The sequence below is a fragment of the Perognathus longimembris genome, chromosome 12 (assembly GCF_023159225.1).
Source record: "Perognathus longimembris pacificus isolate PPM17 chromosome 12, ASM2315922v1, whole genome shotgun sequence".
In the NCBI taxonomy this organism is placed as follows: Eukaryota; Metazoa; Chordata; class Mammalia; order Rodentia; family Heteromyidae; genus Perognathus; species Perognathus longimembris.
The window spans coordinates 50,794,163-50,812,959 of NC_063172.1; positions in this window are offsets into that span (position 1 = coordinate 50,794,163).

An 18,797-nucleotide genomic window follows, 5' to 3' on the forward strand; every position below is an offset into this window, starting at 1 on the left:
AATGTGATGTGTCTTCTTTATTAATGCCTTGTTATTATTCTAGCAATGCACTAGTTTTAATTCCTAGCTTTTGTGTATAATTTAATCACTTTAATATTTTTAAATTGCTGACATCATATTTTTATATGATGACAATGTGTTTTCTGTGACATAAAGGGACTTTTTATTTTTTGCCAGTCCTGGGGCTTGGACTCGGGGCCTGACCACTGTCCCTGGCTTCTTATTTTTGCTCAAGGCTGGCACTTTACCTCTTGAACCATAGCACCACTCCTGGATTTTTCTGTTTATATGGTGCTGAGGAATTGAACTCAGAGCTTTGTGCATGCTAGGCAAGCACTCAACCACAAAGCCACATTTAGATCCCATAAAAGTTTTTTGTTTTTATTTTTTTTTCTTTTTCCTCTTTGCTAGTGTAGCTTTCTTAGTTAAAAATCCCATTTACATTAATGGATCAAAATACAACAATTAGAATTAGCAGGCAAACAAGAGGAGTTTGGAAAACTATCAGATAACACAATTCTCTGCTTTAAGAATCTGTGCTCCACCTCAATCTATATATTGAAATATAAGGATCAACCTAATAGTGTTATGAGTTGAGACTTTGGGGAAGTAATTAAGTTGTCAAGGCTTCACCCTCATGAAAGGGCTTGGGAAAACTAGCTTACTTTTTTCCTCTTTCTCCTTCTGCCATGTGTAGACACAGGTTTCTCCTCTTCAGAGGACACATCTATGATACACCATCCTGGAATCACAGAGCAAGCTCTCACCAGATGCCGGTCCTGTTACTATTACCTTAATCTTGAACCTCCAGCTTCCAGAACTATAAGAAAACAAATTTCATGTTAATTGTAAAGAAAGTAACAAAGTAAAAAGATAGATCTACTCGAGTATTTGTTATGTGAAATAATGAATCTTCTTCCTGAAAAATAAAAAAAAGTTCATGTAAGGCTATCAATAAGAAAATGAAAAAGATAAGCTATAGATTGAAAGTTGGAGAGGAACTGTATTCATAAATTGCTCTCTTTAATGACAACTCTATTGTAAATCTACTTCCAGAAAATAATTTTTTTAATTAAGAAAAGGTGGAACATGCTGCAGTAAAACTGGACAAAAAGATATATAAATAGCTAAAAGACATATGAAATAGTGCTCAGTGTCTTCACTCTCTAGGTAAATATAAATTAAAACAACAATCAGATACAACTACATATATTATTATGGGAAACTTAAAATGACTAACAACACTATGTTAGTTTCCTAGGGCTGAAATAACAAAATATCACAACTATAAAAATATAAATATAAAATATTTAATAGGTGGTCCAAGGGGCTGGGGATATAGCCTAGTGGCAAGAGTACCTGCCTCGGATACACGAGGCCCTAGGTTTGATTCCCCAGCACCACATATACAGAAAACGGCCAGAAGCGGCGCTGTGGCTCAAGTGGCAGAGTGCTAGCCTTGAGCGGGAAGAAGCCAGGGACAGTGCTCAGGCCCTGAGTCCAAGGCCCAGGACTGGCCAAAAAAAAAAAAAAATAAAATACGTGGTCCAAATTAAAATTTTAGTTCTAGAGACTATTAGTCTGAGATCGGTTCTTGGCAAGTTTGACTCCTTCTAAAGCCTAGAAGGAACCCAACATTTGGAACTTTGTTCACAATTTCTGGGGTTCCTTGGGTTGTAGATCCGTTGTCACCATTTCTACCTTCAAGTTTACAAGTAATTGTGACTGTGTGCATGTGTCTGTCTGTTAGAACAAAGCTATTGGTTTAAGGCCCTTTTACCTTGTCTGAATACATCTATAGCTCCTCTTTTCCCATGACAAGGTATTGGGGGTTAGGAACTCAATATCTAGGGGACACAATTCAACCTTTAACAAACACCAAATATTTGTGACTGTGTAATCAGAAACTTCTTTTGTAGGTTACTTGGAATGGTATAACCACTTTGGGAAATATTTTCTCATCAAGTTTGATTAGGGCTAAAAAATCTGCTTCCATAGTGGCAAAGTCATATGATTGTTTCCAAGGGGCCTCACTTCTTCACTGTGTAGGCCACTCCACATGGCTAACTGTATGCCTTTACAATCCTCCTGCCAATCATGTACGTTCACAACGTGGATGCTGCTTTCCCCCAGAATAGGAAAATGAATACCACAAAGAAGAAGGATGTCGCAATTCCTCTTATGGTTTAGCCTTCAAATTTTTATATGGTGCTAGGCTTCCCTGGCTCCCATCTTTATATAACCCCAGCTAATCAGGAAACTGAGATCTGAGGTAGGAGAGTCTGAGAGTTTCTATTTCCAATTAACCAGCAAAATGGTGGGATGGCGGTATAGCTTAAGCAGAAAATGCTAACCATGAGCAAAAAAGCCAAGGGAGAGCACGAGGTTCTGAGTTTAATTCCACTACAAATAAGTAAGTAAATAAATAATCAAATATTGTAACCTTTGTCATTTTAGGAGCAAGCCACTTAGTCTAGTTCATACTCAATGGGAGAGAAATACAACATTCGAGGGATAAATTGTCAAAAGAAAATTGGGGACACAATTTAAAACTACAAGACCAGTTTTGTCATCTATAACTGTTGTTATACTAACAGTGAGGAAATAATTAGAAAACACTATTGGGCATTCAAAAGTTATTTTCTTTATCCCCAATGGCTTTTTATACTTATGAACTAAAACACAGGACATTTGAAAATAAAGCTCTAATCATGACAAGTATATTAAAATAAATTCCATTTTATTGCACAATTTGAACATTCCTTTTAATATTGCAATTAAAATTACACTGTTGAGAGTGAAGAAATAGCTCAGTGATAGAGTATTTGCCTAACATATGTGAGGTTCTGAGTTACATCTTCCACACCACTAAAATAGTGGCTATATCTCCTACGAGTTAGAATGTACAGTAACAGAGAATAGTCATTAAATTAGGTATTATTTCACCAAATAATAGCACCTTATATTTGACCTTTACAAGTCTGAAATGACCTTTGGAAACTAGCACAGTAAGATGCTACAGGAGTGGTAGTATTTTGTCCTGGTCACCACAAGGATCCTACATTGAACAGCCTGGATTTTTCTACAAGCTCACGAAGAGACAGTGTACTGCCTTCCTACTTAAAGATATTATAGATTATGGTGCTAACAGGATTCCAAACACATAAGCCAATACTAACCTTATTAATGTTTGTTTCTCAGGTCATCAGTTCAAGTGAAATTAAAATAAGTCAGCCAGAATTCAATTACCTTTAGAGAAAACACACACATACACACACACACACACACACACACACACACACACACACACACACACAGAGTTAACACTAAACATCAGCACAAAGTTATATTTGACCATAATCCTAAAATGACAGTGGGGAAATAAGGTATGGTGAATGAAAGTATTTTTGAAGTTGTTAATTTGTAAGCAACTGACTCTACACATCTTTGCAGAAAGGCTATCTTGATAGTGAAGTTTTGGTTGACTTTTTCCCCCCTTTGTTAGCATGAGGCATTGTAGTGAGAGACCCAGGAATCATAAAAATGACCATCTCTAAAGGGGATGAAAAAGCCACTCATTTACCACATACATATCAAGTATATTATTGGTTGCTAAGAAACACACACACACACACACACACACATAAATTGGATGTTTAAGATTTCTGTAATTATGGAGAGAAATCTTTCTGCTAGAGGAAATTAGCAATTATTTTTGAAAATTCATCTTTGGCCATAAAGGAAATAAATCAAGTGAAATTAGTTTCTTCTCATTCCTATCAGAATGGCTATTACCAAGAAAATAAACGGAGGAGGAAGATGGCGCTGCCACAGTAGGGAGGCACCCCGACTCGCTCCAACTGAATAGCGAGCTGGGAACTCCAACACCCAACACCCCATCAAGAACCCAGCAAAACCAGCTGCCAGGAGCAGTGGAGAAACGCAGGAAAACAAAAAGGAGCAAAAAAGAGCCGAAAACCTACACGGAGCTGGAGAATCTATGGGGCACCCTCCCCCCACCAGCCGACCCTGGCCCAAACAGGGCCAGGCTGAGAAAGGGGACCCGGCGATCGGCAGACAGGCTGCCAGGAGCGCAGAGTCCACACAGCAGGACTCCGCGGACACTAGAAAGAGTACGGACCAAGACACACGGTGGCGACAAGAAGTTTGGGTCCACACCGGGAACAGACTTAATCGGCTGGGCAACCCAGTGGTGCAGAAGGGGAGAGCCGGGGACGCCACCACGACCTTTCGCCACACCACAGAACTCCACCCCCGAAGGACCAACGGCATCGTGGGACGCACACACAATCCAGGACCTGTGAGTCCCCCATTACCCCCTCCCCCAACGGGAGACCAGCTATCAGAGACCCAAACCCTACAAAGAAGCTAGACCTCCCTCCCTCCCCCTCCCCACCCCGAGGGAACAAAGAATCCCCAAATCAGGCGGAAAGCTCCCATCAGGCACTGGGAAGTCACAGGAGTTTAGCAGGGGAAGGGCGGAGCAGCCCCAAGGCCGCCCAGGAGCCTGAACTGGCCGAATTGGCCCTGCCCCCTTCCCAACAGGGGCCGGGGGACGGCAGGGCAAGCCCCACCTGAGGCGCCTGGACCTCGCAGACTTTTACAACTAAAATCACAGGCGCTGGTGGGCAATACCAGCACAGCAGGGACACCTGGACCTGATCATGTGCCCCCCCTAGCAGCGGAGGCTCAGTCTGAGGGCGCTAACCGGCGCCTGGACAGTTGATCCCACTGGGCCCCACACATACCGCCCCCCACAGCAGTCTCGAGGGAGGGCGCAAGCACAACACAACAACCCGAGGCTCGCTCTGGTAGGTGTATGCCACTCAGGTGGACGGGGCCACAGCAGCAGCGCCCGTTGTAGTGGGCGCACAGTGCACAGGTGGGCAGAGCCCCCGGGGACAGTGCCCACTCTGGTAAGCATACCCCGCTCAGGTGGGCGGGGCCACAGCGGCAGCGCCCACTCTGGTAGGCGCGCCTACACAGGAGGGCAGAGCTCTCCATCGGCCTGTGCCCACTCAGTTTGGCCCATTTCGCACAAGTGGGTGGGCCGCCCCTCAACAACACCGGCCCCGGAGCGGTCCACAAAGGAGGGCGAACTGCCTGAGAGGTGAGCTCCTCTGACAAGATACAGAGTGGAAAAAAGAACCAAAGAAGAGATAAGCCTCCACGCCATGCTGAATCAGTGACCAGCAAACCCCCACCAGGGGCACGCTAGGGTCAGCACAGCACAGCGGCAGGACACTGTCCCGCAGAGAAAGACACAGAACCTACCGGCCCCCAAGTGCAGGGAGAGTGACCACCTTAGCAACAACCGAGAAGGTCATGCTCACCCATTGGGAAGCAAGGTACAACAGCCAAACCCAAACCCAGAGACAGGACACCAGGGCACAAGGCTCCCACTGACGGACCAGCACAAAACCAAACCAGGGAAGCCACCCACAGATCTCCAGATGCAAAAATCACAAAGAAATATAACACAGTTCATCAACTGTGTTGATGAACTCCAAAAAGCAGCATGACTGAAGAGGAGATGGAGAATAAAAAAGCAAATGAGGACATGTTAACAGAAATGATGGAAAGCATCAGAAATGAAATCAGAAAACAATTCCAGGAGTTTAGAATGGAAATCTTGAAGGGCACCCAGGAAGCCAAGAAAGAAATGGAAGCAAAAATGGATACAATGCAAACCTCTGTTAAAGAAGACCTTAACATCCTGAGAAGTGAAATGCATGAAAAAATAGATTTAAAATACAACTCTTTAAAGGAAGAAATTTCCACGATCAGAGCTGATCTGACAACCATAAATAGCTCTCTGTCATCCATAAACTCCTCAATTGAATCCACAGCACAAAGAATTGACCACATGGAATCCAGAATCTCTCGCTTGGACGATGAAGCAGCTGACAACAACCAGAAAATTACCACACTCTGAGAAATGGTGAAGCTTCAGGGCAGACTAATCCAGGAAAAATGGACAAAGACAAGAGATATAATCTGCGCATAATTGGAATAGAAGAAGGAGCCAAATACTAGAGCAGAGGGCTTCATCATATTTTCAATAAAGTAATTGCAGAAAACATCCCCAATCTCACAAGGGACCCCATCCAGGTAACGGAAGCCTATAGGACACCTGGCAGGCCAGACCCCAGAAAAGCAACCCCAAGGCACATAATATTAAAGACTTCAGATCTCAAGAATAACAAGCAAATTCTAAATGCAGCCAAAGCGAAGAAAGAAATTTTCTACAATGGGAAGAGGATCCAAATAACAGCAGACCTCTCCACACAAACCTACCAAGGGCGAAGTGAGTGGAAGAACACCATCCAAGTACTACAGGCAAACAATAGGCAACCCAGGCTTAAATATCCAGCGAAATTGGAGTTCACATTAGAAGGGAAAACCAGATCTTTCCATAGCAAAGAGGATCTAAAAAAGTATAAAAAACCAGCCCTACAGCGAATTCTAAGAGGGGAATCCCACCCAACAGAGATCGTACAAGACACACAGACAGAAACAGATAGAAACTACAATAGCCAGAGCCCAACAGAAAGAGCAGCTCACTAAAGACAAGAAAAAAAAGAGGAAAAAACAGCCCAACAAGAAAATGGAAGGAGAAAAAACACTCTTATCCTTGATCTCTTTGAATATAAATGGAATAAACTCTCTGATAAAGAGGAGCAGACTGGCAGAATGAATCCACAAACAAAAAGTTGGCATCTGTTGTCTACAAGAGACCCACCTTACAGCAAGGGACAAAAACAGGCTCCGAATGAAAGGATGGAGCAAGATCTTCCAAGAAAACACCCCTACCAAAACGGCAGGTGTAGCCATCCTGATCTCAGACAAACTGGATTTTTCATTAAAATCAACTCAAAAAGACAAAGAAGGACACTACATGGTGATAAATGTATACTCACCAAACAAAAGAGGCCCTACATATGTCAAGCAAATTCTCACAGAATTACAGAACAAGATAGACCCAAACACAATCATAGTGGGTTACTTTAATACCCCAATCTCTCCAAGAGACAGATCCAACACCCAGAGGATCAGCAAGGGACCTGAAGACCTAAGTAACACCATATCCCAAATGGATCTGACAGATCGATACAGAATCTTCCACCCTACAGAGACCAAATACACCTTCTTCTCAGCAGCCCATGGATTATACTCCAAAATAGACCATGTCATAGCCCACACAAAGAACCTCAGCAAATACAAAAGTATTGACATCATCCTATGTATTATATCTAATCACAGTGGATTAAAGGTAACCCTCAATAACAACGGTTACCACAGAGGCTATAAACATTCTTGGAGGCTAAACCCCACACTGTTATCCAACACTTGGGCCACAGACCAAATTAAAGTTGAAGTCAACGAATTAATAAGCCACAATGACAATGAAAATACATCACAAAGAAACCTATGGGACACAGCTAAGGCAGTACTGAGGGGCAAGATCATTGCCCTCAGCACTCACATTAAAAGAATGGAAGCAGAGCAGGTGAATAAACTCACGCTGAAACTAAAACAACTGGAGGAACAAGAAATGACCGAATCTAAAATGACTAAGAGGAGAGAGATCACAAAGATTAAAGAAGAGATAAATCTGATTGAAAATAGAAAGACCATTCAACAAACAAATAAGACTAAAAGCTGGTTCTTTGAGAAAATAAATAAAATTGACAGACCCCTCACAAGACTTACAAAAGAAAAGAAGAGACTCATATACGTAAAATCAGGGACTCCACCCAAAAAATTACAAGTACACACGATATTCAAACAATCATAAGGAGCTATTTCCAGAACCTCTACTCAGTAAAAAACAATAATAATACAGAAATGGATCAATTCTTATAGAAGTATAAACTGCCCAAACTGAACCAAGAAATAAAATCAACTAAATAAACCAATAACTTACAGTGAGATAAAGAAGGTAATCAAGAACCTCCCAACAAAGAAAGGCCCAGGCCCAGATGGATTCACCAAAGAATTCTACAAAACCTTTAGTGAGGAGCTAATACCAATACTCCTCAAACTCTTCCGCAAAATAGAAACCGAGGGAGAAATCCCAAACTCATTCTATGAAGCTAATATCATACTCATTCCCAAACCAGGCCCAACAAAAAAAGAGAACTACAGACCAATATCACTAATGAACACAGATGCAAAGCTCCTCAATAAAATATTAGCTAACAGGATCCAGAAACTGATCAAGAAAATTATACATCATGACCAAGTAAGCTTCATCCCACAGTCACAAGGATGGTTCAACATCCCCAAATCAATACATGTAATTCACCACATAAACAGAGCTAAAATCAAGAATCACATTGTTATCTCAGTCGATGCCCAAAAAGCCTTTGACAAAATACAACATCCATACTTATTAAAAGCTTTGGAGAGAACAGGAATAGATGGAACATTCCTCAAAACAATAAAAGCCATATACAACAGACCAACTGCTAACATCATATTAAATGGAGAGAAACTTAAATCATTCCCCCTAAACTCAGGAACAAGACAAGGATGCCCACTCTCCCCACTTCTTTTCAACATAGTGCTGGAATGCCTAGCCATAGCAATAAGGCAAGAGGAGGACATCAAAGGGATCCACATTGGCAAGGAAGAAATAAAGCTATCCCTATTCGCAGATGACATGATCTTATATCTGAAGGACCCAAAAAACACAGTCCCCAAACTCCTACACCTAATAAACCATTTTGGCAAAGTAGCAGGATACAAAATTAATCCACAAAAGTCAGCAGCTTTTCTGTACACCAGCAATGTACAAGCAGAAAAGGAAATTATGGAAACAATTCCATTTACAGTAGCCAAAAAGAGAATAAAGTACCTAAGGATCAACTTAACCAAGGACGTGACGGACCTGTTTAATGAAAACTACAAAAATCTAGTAAGGGAAATCAAAGAAGACACAAGGAGATGGAAAGACCTCCCATGCTCATGGGTAGGCAGAATCAATATAGTGAAAATGGCCATATTGTCCAAATTGTTAGACAAATTCAATGCAATCCCAGTCACATTCTTCACTGAAATAGGGAAAGCAATCCATAAATTCATATGGAACAGCAAAAGACCTAGAATAGCCAAAGCAATTGTAGGCAAAAAAAGCAGTGCAGGAGGTATCACAATACCAGACTTTAAGCTCTACTACAAGGCCATCATAACAAAACAGCATGGTATTGGTATAAAAACAGACTGGAAGACCATTGGATTAGAATTGAAGATCCAGAAATACAGTCAGCTGATATTCGACAAAGGAGCTAAAGAAATACAATGGAATAAACATAGCCTCTTCAACTACTGGTTCTGGGAAAACTGGGCAGTCATATGCAGAAAACTCAAATTAGACCCAAGCCTATCACCATGCACCAAGATCAATTCAAAATGGATCAAGGACCTCAATATCAGACCAGAATCCTTGAAACTACTGAAGGTCAGAGTAGGAAAGACGCTAGAACTTACAGGCACAGGAAGGAACTTCCTCAATATAGTCCCAGGGGCACAACAAATAGGGGAGAGACTCGACAAATGGGACTACTACAAATTATAAAGTTTCTGCACTAATAAGGACATAGCCACCAAAACAGAAAGACAGCCAACCATATGGGAAAGGCCTAATATCTGTCATCTACAGAGAACTCAAAAACTAAGCCCCTCCAAGCCCAATAAACCAATTAGGAAATGGGCAAAGGAGCTAAAGAGAGACTTCACAAGAGAAGAAATAAAAATGGCACAGAAACATATGAGGAAATGTTCAACATCCCTGGTAGTAAAGGAAATGCAAATAAAAACAACCCTGAGATACCACCTCACCCCAGTTAGAATGCTGGAGGGGGTGCGGGGAAAGAGGAACCCTTCTCCATTGTTGTTGGGAGTGCAAATTAGTACAACCACTTTGGAGAACAGTATGGAGGTTTCTCAAAAAGCTCAATATAGACCTACCCTATGACCCAGCCATACCCCTCCTAGGCATCTATCCTAAACAGCAAGTCCCAAGATATCAAAAAGACATTTGTACTTCCATGTTTACTGCGGCACAATTCACAATAGCCAAAATATGGAAACAACCCAGATGCCCCTCCACAGATGAATGGATCCAAAAAATATGGTACCTATACACAATGGAATACTAAATAGCAATTAGGAATGATGAAATATTGTTATTCGCAGGGAAATGGTCAGAACTTGAACAAATAATGTTGAGCAAGACAAGCCTAGAACACAGAAAACAAAGGGGCATGATCTCCCTGATATGACTGTTAAGAAAGGGAGACGGAGAGACCGTAGAGACCAGGTCTGTGAAACTAAAAACTGCTCGTCAAATAGTATTTCCCACAGGATTGGGGGAGCGACCCAACAGTATGTAACTAAAACCAAACAACTACTCAACATATAAAGGTAAAAAATTGACCTCTCAGCGAATACTATAGCTCAAAAGCTATGTATGTACGTTCGTATAAGACTATTGTCGACATATTGGCTAATATGGACATTACATTTAAAGCCCTAGGCGAATTTTCTTGGGCCTGGACACGTGGCTACTGTATATGTTCTTGATACATTGTATATGGTATATATGTCTACCTGACCTAGAGAAGGGAAAGAAAAACAGGGCGTAAGATATCACAAGAAATGTACACACTGCCCTACTATGTAACTGTACCCTTTTTGCATAACACCTTGTCAAAAAAATTTGTGATCAATTAATAAATAAATTAAATTTTAAAAAAACAAATAATGAATAACAATAAAAATAACTAAATAAAAAATGAATCTATAGATCCAAAAAAAAAAAGAAGAAAAGAAAATAAACACTAAATGCACATGTTGTCATGGATGTCAGAGAGCCGGGATGCTTGAACACTGTTAGTGGGATTTGAATTAGTACAAGTAATATGGAAATCCTCAGTATGAGACTACCTCAGAAAAGTAAAACGATGATATCACTCTTAGTCTCATATCAGAAGGAATGTAAGACAGCATACAATCAAGGTACCTACACATATATAGCATCACTATTCACAATGGCCAAACTCGGGGATCATCCCAATGAATAAACAAAGAAAATGTCATGTGAACACACAATGTAGTATTATTCAGTCATACAGAAGAGTGGAATTATATCATTTGCAGGAAAATGGATGAACTAGAGATCATCATGTTAAGCAAAAAAAGCCACACTGAGGGTAGATACATGTTCCCTCTTATGTACAAAATCTACAGCTTAAAAAATGAAAGCCATGAATAAAAAACAAGAGACTGGAGTTGGGACCAGTGGTAAGGGGGAGGGAAAGAGGAAAGGATAGAAATGGGATGCATATGATAAAAGTGCTTCATATACATGTATGAAAACAGAATAATGAAACCTGTGAAAATGTCCAAAAGAAGAAGGGTGATGAGGAAGAGTAATGTGCAGGTGAATTTAATCAAAAGTAAGCACATATGGAAAAAATCACCATGAAACTCCTTTGTACAGTTGATTTATGTTTATCAAAATGTATATGTACACTGTTTTTACAAAGGCATTAGTTTTAATGTTTGAAATATTTTGAGTCAATATGTTATTATGACACTAAATATTTCTCATAGTTAAAAAGATTGGAATGGCATATAAAATTAAGCCCATTGTGTGTGTATATATATGCATATATATACACATGTATATGTTTATATACATATTATATATATATATATATTACAGCAAAGATACTTCTTGCTCTTAAAATCATGAGCCATATTGCCCTTTTGATTAAAAGCCAAACCCAGTGGCAACATTGCCTCTGCTCAATAGCAAAATAAATTAACAATTTACTAACTGGGCCCACTGGGAATAGGAAAGTATCTGACATGGAAGAACTTGAATTTGAATTCAGATGATTTTTAAAAATTTAGTTTTGTTGTCAAGGTGATGTACAGAGGGGTTATAGTTACATACATAAGGTAGTGAGTACATTTCTTGTCATACTTGTTACCCTTCCTTCATTTTTCTCCCACTCCCCCCCACAATTCCTCCCCATCCCTGAGTTGTACAGTTAATTTCCAACATATGGTCTTGTGACTATCGCTGTTGAGTAGGTTCACCCTTTATATTGTGTCTCACCATTTTGATTCTCCCCTTCCTTTCCCTAATTCAGATAAACATAGAGACAATACCCAGGGTACCAAAATCAAATACAATGACAACAAGGGCTAAACCACAGAAAAGAAAAATGAAAGAAAAAATAATTTCACATAGTACATTAAAAACAACAACAAAGAAAAACCTCCTGTTTCCATATCTTGGAGTTCATTTCACTTAGCATCATTTTATGTGTTCATATGTACTCACTGCCTTACATATGAAACTGTAACCCCTCTGTACTTCACCTTGACAATAAAGGAAAAAAATTAAGAAAAAAAAGAAGCTCAAGAACAGTGACAGGACCAGAGTTCCAGCCCCAGGACCAGCAAAAAGCAAACAAAGCTAATTTAATTCTAATTTAAAACAAAATATTGTCAATGATGTATCAAGTAGAAGAAAAAAATAAAGTAGAAAGAAAATCTTAGAATAAAGGCAGTCATTTAAAAGAAAAGAAAAAAAAACACAAAGAGAAACCTCCTGTTTCCCTATCTTGGAGTTCATTTCACTTAGCAGAATCTTATGTAATCATATGTATATAGCTATTGAGCTGCTGTGATCCTCTGCTGGAACTATCCTAGACATATACTAATTATTACCAATGAGGGAAACCATGGATTCTATGCTTCTTTGGGACTGGCTCACTTCATTTAGTATAATTTTTTTCCCAAGTCTTTGCATTTCCTTATGAATGGGGCAAAGTCATTCTTTCTAATGGAAGCATATAACAAGGGACATCTAGGATGGTTTCATATTCTAGCTATGGCAAATAATGATGCAATGAACATGAACTCGTGGTAACCCACTCTTTACTAAGCAGGCACTATACCACTTAAACCACTCCTCCAGTCCTTCTTTTTGTGTTGTTCTTTGCTTGCTTTATGCCTAGTCTGGTCTAGACATCTTCCTTCTTGTGTTTCCCTTTGTTCCTGGGATGACACATACATGCCACTGTGTCCAGTCATCGTGTACCACCATGCTCAGAGACTGAAGTAAAGTTTCTGGAGCTTATATGATTAGGCTGCTTTGAATCATGCTTCCCCAATCTTTGTCCTCAGGTTCTTAAGATTATAGACATGACTATATACATGCCTAGTTCACATGACGTTGTTAACTCAATCATTTCTCTTCTCTACGATTTACAAAACTGTTTTAAAAAAATAAACAAGAATTTTATTTACCTGATATCTCTGAGGCCATAAAGTTCAGTGATTGAAGTCTCAGAAAATGACTGAACGTTGATTTCAAAGGATCTTCTGTGCTATTATTGCAAGTCCACACTGAGGTTCCTGTTACTCCCTGTAATCCAAACAAATTATGGGCAGAAATTTTGCTTTCCTGATATGTCTACCAGTGGAAGCATTGGGCAGTAAAATTCCTTTTAGAACACTTTCGTTTCATATTTCATTATTTAGAATACAAACCTCCATTTCTAACTGTAGCTTCAGTATCAAAACCTTAATAAGAATGAAGTGGGAGAAAAGTGGTTATCAGTGGGCTTTCTGAGGCTTCAGGTTGAACTGAATGCTCTAACAGCTGCTCCTGTCCCAACAAGCACTTTCATGATTAAGGATTGCAATGTCGGCTGGGGATATAGCCTAGTGGCAAAAGTGCCTGCCTCGGATACACGAGGCCCTAGGTTCGATTCCCCAGCACCACATATACAGAAAACGGCCAGAAGCGGCGCTGTGGCTCAAGTGGCAGAGTGCTAGCCTTGAGCGGGAAGAAGCCAGGGACAGTGCTCAGGCCCTGAGTCCAAGGCCCAGGACTGGCCAAAAAAAAAAAAAAAAAAAAAAAAAAAAAAAAGGATTGCAATGTCATAAACAACGGTTATGACAACCTTTTATAAATGAGGCCTGGAAAAGTGTTCCAACAAAAAGACAGAGTCCTGATTGATATAAAAGTGCTCTGATGGTTATCATCAATGATGGCAAAAAAAATACAGAGGGAAAACAAGTATATTATGTTTAAACAGGCATTTGGAAAACAGTTTTAACAGCTCATTTGAATTTATGTTAGTGTTCCTTGAAAACTGAAAGAGCATTGATTAATAGGGATGTTTAATAAAATTAAATGGTAGCCAGTTTTGAAATAACAATATCATAAATTATATAAAATGATTGCCTATCTTTTTGGTAGTGTGCAACGCGATGCAGGGCCCAATATTAATGACAAAAGTGTAGAAAGTGGAAAAATGGACCTCACAGAGGTCTGCAAACTATTGTCTCAGCATTCTTAAAATTGAAGACTAGACACTTACAAAGGATCCACAGATATGCCTGAGAAATAGTATGTTTTCTAAATCCATACATAAAGATGTGATATATGTACATTCACTACTGCATTGACCATAAAAGACAACAATTTAATATCACTACAGCTTGTCATGTAAGCATTGTAATAAAGGAAATTAAGTCCAATCAAAACACTGAATAATAAAATTAATTTTAAAATAGTCATGCCATATTCCAGGGTATTTTATACAGCACAACCAAAACTCTGTTTATAATGGCACTTTACATTCTGCTCAGATGCTTCATTGGTCGTCCCATAATATTTTGAGACTCAACTGTCTACAAAATCCTACACTGGTCAGTACCATAGTGAGCAAGCTGGATATGGTTCCTCTCTGTACAATGTTTATATTTTGGTGAAGTAACAACCAAATAGCTACCATCAAATGCAAAGGAAAAGAAAGAGAAATCTGAGTAAGTACAGTATGTATACTGTGGAAAGCTGAAAAGTTTTTTTGAGAAAGAGCCTGAGAGGGAGATCTAATTTTTGGTGAGATGCGCAGGAGACACAAGTGGTAAGATGAAAAAGAGGGGCTGGGGGTAAGCAATCATTCCAGGAACAGGCCGTGGTAGGGGACACGAGAGAGACCAAGAGGAGCAGATGTTAACAGAGCTGTGATTATGGCTGGAGGAGTAACTGGGGTCAATAGAGGCTTCAATGTTTGATTTGAAAAGGGAGCTACTAAAACATGTACGCTCATGGGAATGATCTTGAAAGAAATTCATGATGTAAAAGGATGAACGTGTATCTATGAGAAGTCAACAAAACCACGCAGGTGATAAGAAAGGGGTAGAAATACAGGAGTTGGGGGCAGAGGTGGGAGAACAATCCTCAGGAGAGGTAGGGTGTGAGTTGTGTAGTTCTAGTGGAAGGAAGAGGTTTCTGTCAGCTAGTTTCTCTTGCTCTATGGATTGCAGAAGGAGGCCATCAACTGTGGAGAACAAAGGAGGAAGGAAATGTGATTCCACCTGAGCCTCCCAGAACAACAATGCATTATCACAGCTTAAGATCCAATGCATAATAGAGCCTCTAACTGCTTAAATAGTACCCTCCTCTGGGTCTTGATTGCTCACTTACCAGCAACCTCAGTGTAGAAACCATGTCATGTTTTCTGGTTACAAATTAAGCCCCAAGTCTCTTTCTCTCTTGTATTGGGTGGTTAAACTCTAGAATTTGGTAACTAAAGAAACACAGGAGGCTTGAACAGAAGATATTCACTAAGAAATTAGCCTTACTGCTGGGAGCATGACCACTCTGCATTCTTCAACAAAGAGGGGCTCGATTACATCCCTACAGACTGTGTTAAGGCGCACCAGAGAGGATACAGTACAGTTGGAACACACACACACACACACACACACACACAGTGCATGCATGTATGTGTCTTAGGGGAAAGAATTGACTGAATTTGGAATACATCTGATTTCCCCTAAAACTGGAAAGACAAAAGGAGCCAGCAGATGTGAGTATGCTGCTGAAACTCATGGCTCCACATTGAGGCTCCTGAGAGAAGCTGGTTATAGCAACAACCTAGACTTATGCCCTGAGGTTTTCCTTTTGTATCCTGAGATTCTAAAATGGTCTCACTATAGACAGAAAGGAACATCCAGTGACTCTGAATAAGTCCTAAGTCCTTGGTGAAAAGAAGGGAGGATGAAAGATTTGCCATTTTAGGAAATCCATGTAATGGTCTTATTTCTCACTGGGATGTAGAACGCTATAGAAGACCATCATCCCTCTCAGACAATAGAACAAAGTAGACAACGTACAAAATTCTACCCTTTCTTGTGTCTGAAGAGTTGGGGTGGCAAGTCACCTAGAAATCCATGACAATTTTTCAAGAAGAAATAAGACATTCATTCAGTCTGCCACACAGTCTCTCACTTATCTCAAGGCAAAACTGACCATTACACAGACTTTCATCTGCTGGTAATAAAGCCCTGCTCTTACTTCTTTGTGTCAGTTAAGAATGCTGACAGATGTAACCGAAAGCCTGGCCATAGCATTGATGACTATCAAATTGGATTTATAATCCCAGTAATTAGAGAATCTAGATTATTTTCAATTATGCAATAATAACATCTACCATTTAGGTAGCAAAGATTATGTACTAGACACTCTCTGAAGATTTTAAATCTAAAACAATCCCATGAAGTAGGACCTATTATTATTCTCATTTCATATATGTGAAACATGACACATGGCTAGTCCTTCAGAACTAATGCTTTTAACTACTATGGTGTGATCTGCAAAAAGCTATTTAATTTATCTGCATTTTAATTCACAGGATAAATCTAACCTGTGAAGTAAAAGATCCTGATGGATAAAGTCCATCAGGATCATCTACCATTCCTTCCCTGAAGAGATATACACTATCATAAAACCACAAACTTTATAATCTTGTGATACAACTTGCTAAGTCATACTATAAATCACCTGATGCACAAACAAATAGTTATTGTGTGCATGACAGACACTAGCAAGCATTGGACACTAGGCGGAATACAGTAGTGAGCAAATCATGCCTAGTGAAAGAAATGGATATTAAATATGTTATTTTATAGTTACGTGGTTGAAAATAGTAACAATAGCTTGAAAGGAATATTCATGATGCAGTGACAATAATAATGAGAGTTTGTAGTTTAGAATCATTTATTTAATGAGGCCAGGTATGAGAAAATATATGTAACAGCACGATAGAAACCCAGTGTTAAACAACTATTAGCTTAAATGACAAGACTATTCACAAACCAGAAAAATTTACAGTTTAACTTATGAAGCACTTTTTATTGAGATTTGGCATAGCATAAGTGTTCATTTTTGAAATAATTCCTGCTGCCTGCCTGTACAAACCTTCACACTCTCGAGACACAGACTGTGGTTGACTTTTTTTCTGCCATTTTAGTCCTGATAGATCTATGATCAAGACTGAGAGCAAGAAATATTTTAGGGAACTCCAAGTTATTGCTGTTCTACTGTAACAAGTTTATCCTAACATTCTCTAATTTAGCTTCTCTAGTGCTATTCTTGTTCTTCGAACTATGTGAATCTAGAACTAACAAAGGTCTCAAAGCCTCACTGAGACTGGTAGAAGTTTGAAGAGGATGTCTGGTGACATGAACAGATAATTTGGTAGGAGGATCACAGTATGAGGTGACTTCAGTGAATGTATCACACAAGGAATAAATAGGTCATTGGCCTTGCAGATCCAGATGATATTACTGGAGTCCTAGAAAAACAACTTATTAACAGACAATTAAATTTTACTTTCATTTTTGCCAGTTTGGTAGCTTGAAATCAGGGTCTTGTGCACTTTCAGATTTCTTGCTCCTGGCTATTGCTCTATCACTTGAACCACACCACTGGCCCTGCTCTCTGCTAGCTCTTTTAGAGTGGAGTTTTAGAGACTTTGCTGGACTTTCCTGTCTGATCTGGCTTCAAATGATCGCTCTCCAGATTGCAGCATCCTGAGAAACTAGGAGTACAGGTTTGAGCCATTGATACCCAGATAAGGAGTTTTACGGTCTAAATACAGTAGCTAGACCTGAATATTTTCTCTTGATAAGAACTACACAGCTTGTGGATAAGGAAAGGAGGGAAAGCTGGAAGAGACTGAGGGAAGGAGTGACATTGTTCAAAAAGAAATGTACTGTATCTGACTTATGGAACCCCTCTCTACAAAACCTTTACAATAACAACAAACTGAAAAATAAAATAAAATACATAAAGAAAAAAAGAAGCCAAACTATCACATGATAAGAAAGAGCCTGATAGAAGAGCATGGAAGTATAAAGAGTTAAATATCACATGTCATTGCCCTTAAAGTTGCCAAGTTGAACTGCATGGAATATCTATTTACATTTCATTTTCCAACGTAAGTCCAGAGGTGAGGCCTAGAACCAGTGTGATAGGAAAACATGTCTTTCTTGTCGTTATATCAATAATAGCATTGCACAATTTCTTATCCAAGCACCAGTAAGAAAATTTTACTTCAGAAATGTTTTAGCCAATTTTATGATATAAATTTTGTTTTATGAGTATGCAATTTTAGGTTTAAAATATTTGCTTCATACTGTACTTTTCTTATAATTATATTTAAAAGCTATATCATATTTCGCTAAATTAAAGAATCATAGTTCCACTATAATTTGGTCATTTAGATTTCTCCCAGACTTTTGTTCTTTATAATAGTCATTACTGGTATTATGAAAACCTTTGTAAATTTCTTTCTGGACATAAAATTCTTTCTTTTGACTAGACGCCCAGAAGAATAATAACTGGGTCAAAGAGTGAGAATATTTTTAGAGTTCTTTAAATAATTTGACAAATTGCT